Genomic DNA, 2,414 nt, shown 5'->3' with positions numbered 1-2,414 from the left:
GTGTCTGTCTATCGAGCCGTGAAAACATGGAACACAGACCATATCGGACTTCAGGCACGCAGCCAAATGGCAAAACAATGTTTGAAGGAGGAACAGGGAACAGCTCTACACCGGCATTGCTCTTCACAGTGCTGACCTGAGAATCCCATTTAAGGAACTCAAAGCGTCCCATCACTCAAACTACTGTGTAATGCATGCCATGAGAACACTGCATTTAACTTGCCCATGTGCTGTATGTTTTAGGAACGAGATGCCGGTGTTTGGCTTTCGGTTCACAGCACCGTTGCCACTGTGGGCCAGGTATGCATGTGATGTGTTTGTGCGGACACGGTGAGACAATGCAGCACTTGTGGAATCTTTCAGAGACATGAGCTTCACTTTACAACAGCGTGAAAAAAAAAGGTGGATGGTGTCCCATTTTTCTTACGATCCCAGGATGTGTTTACAGAAAATCAACCTTAGCGGTGTCAGGTAATGGAACAGTGCTTGCCGGTTTTTAATGTTTACAGACACTAGATATGAGAGAGGGAATCGTTTAGCGGATGACCTTTGTCTTGAAATATCTCAAACCTCTAGCTGCACTTCAGTGCAACTCACTCCCTCTGTAATAACGATACTCATCCACAGCCAGATGTTCAAAGCTCTTTTCCCCCCTCTTCTCTTCTGGTTCTGTTTGGAGTGTTGCGGTGTGGACACAGAGCGTCGCTTTGGTTAAAATGAAGTAGAGAGTACGCCACATGAAGGTGGAGTTTCCTGTAAAGTTGTTTTTCTCACATGTAAATCATCCTGAATTTCTGAACCAACACTCTGAGGGGAAGAATTTCACTCTGCCTTTGTGATTTTTGCTCAATCACATAACCTGCTGAGTGCATTGTTGAGATTTTCCCGTTTGCCTCTGTGTACTCTTTGTGCTGTCTCTGTGTATTTTAAGGGGAGTCTGCAAAGACAACAAGACAGCTGAACAAATGAAGAATGAGATAAACATTTGGACAGAACACACCAGGTGGTTGGCGAGTAGTTTCCAGACGGCACAGAGACGAATCCGACTGTAGCTATGTTTCCATCCACACGCTTTTATCCGAATTAAGTGAAGTCATATGAAAAAATGCCTTATGGAACCAGTAAAATTTGATGGAATTTCATGTGTATCTACTCAAAGGAAATACGTTCGTATCATGATCGATATACGGCTTATGCGATAAACGCTGATGGAAACATTATTTGCCGAAGAAATAATGAATTAAGATTTAGGTCATTTTATGGTTGCAACCTACCACAAAACGAAGAAGAAGAAGTTTTAGTTAATTTCCGCCCAGTATTTCCGCTCTGTTTGCATACATGGCGGGTGTCAACAAAGACAGATGTAAGTGGACGAGGAGACGAGAGACTTTTTGAATTTAATTTATCAGGAACTCGTGAAGGAAATGGCCAATAAAGGATAGGACAAGACGTGGGATGTCCTCCGGAGTAAATGTCTCAAAAAAAGAGTCTCGCAGCAGTGCCGGGGGGACAATAAAAGGCAAGTGGCATCTGCATCATCATAGCAATGTGTTGATGGCGTCATTGTTTTCTTCTTATAGCTTGATATGTTGCTATCAGCTGGCACATAAGCACTATTACAACTTAACATGCTAGCTATTGAGGAAATGCAAACAGGAATTTAGCGGAAGATTCAAATTTGCCTATTTGAAAGCCTATGAAAACCAGTTTGAAATGGTATAGCTTGATAGGCCCGTGTGGATTTCTCAACAATAAAATGTAATTGCATGTTGTAAAGTGTGTGATTATCTTGGGGCCACGCCTCCCTTGTCAAAAATGAAGCCCATAAAATCACTATACAAACAAACCTATAAGACAATGGTGCACAGAGGTAACACCCATGTACAGTACTGCACACCACATACAGGCCCAGACATGCATGTATTGTCTGTTCTGTTCATAAAATGTAATGTTAATCATTTTTTTCATATAATGGAGCTGTCAATGTTTAGGTGGGTTAGGTTTGTCCAGATTGTTACGCATAGACACTGGCTGCTAAAAGAAGTCGTCTTGTATAGAAGTCTTTAAAAATAACTGCTCTGCTTTCAAGTTACATTCAATACACAGTGATGGTCATTTTGTAAATGATGGTCCCATTTATTTTTAAATTAAATATAAAGCAGTGGCTACACCCCGACCTGTCAATTATGATAGAGACTTAGCAATGCTAAGCATGGCCCTGTGTAAATTAAAATAACGGTGAATTTGTTTTGGGGGGTCGACAATGTTTTCGTGACTCTCTCAGTGCCTTTTCACTCATCATCAAATTTAAATAACATTATGGTCGCCTAGAAATGTCTTGTTTAGCGTTCTGTAGCGCATTGCCAACCAAAGACAGCTAGCTAGCGTTTCCTGGCAACTTGTGGGAAAGTTTG

General features: G+C 41.5%; 2 long non-coding RNA genes across 2 annotated transcripts in view; one reads left to right on the top strand and one right to left on the bottom strand.

Moving 5' to 3' along the window:
* LOC116706462 (uncharacterized) overlaps positions 1-1,215 on the bottom strand; it is a 17,739-nt gene extending 16,524 nt beyond the window's left edge. The window contains exon 1 of the long non-coding RNA XR_004336241.1: positions 1,039-1,215. This is a non-coding gene — a long non-coding RNA (uncharacterized LOC116706462). The remainder of the gene's footprint in view (positions 1-1,038) is intronic.
* LOC116706461 (uncharacterized) overlaps positions 1-2,414 on the top strand; it is a 12,839-nt gene that overhangs the window by 9,267 nt on the left and 1,158 nt on the right. The gene's annotated exons all lie outside the window — the stretch shown is intronic.

This window comes from Etheostoma spectabile, chromosome 18 (assembly GCF_008692095.1).
Source record: "Etheostoma spectabile isolate EspeVRDwgs_2016 chromosome 18, UIUC_Espe_1.0, whole genome shotgun sequence".
NCBI lineage: Eukaryota > Metazoa > Chordata > Actinopteri > Perciformes > Percidae > Etheostoma > Etheostoma spectabile.
This window is presented reverse-complemented; position numbering and strand designations above follow the sequence as displayed.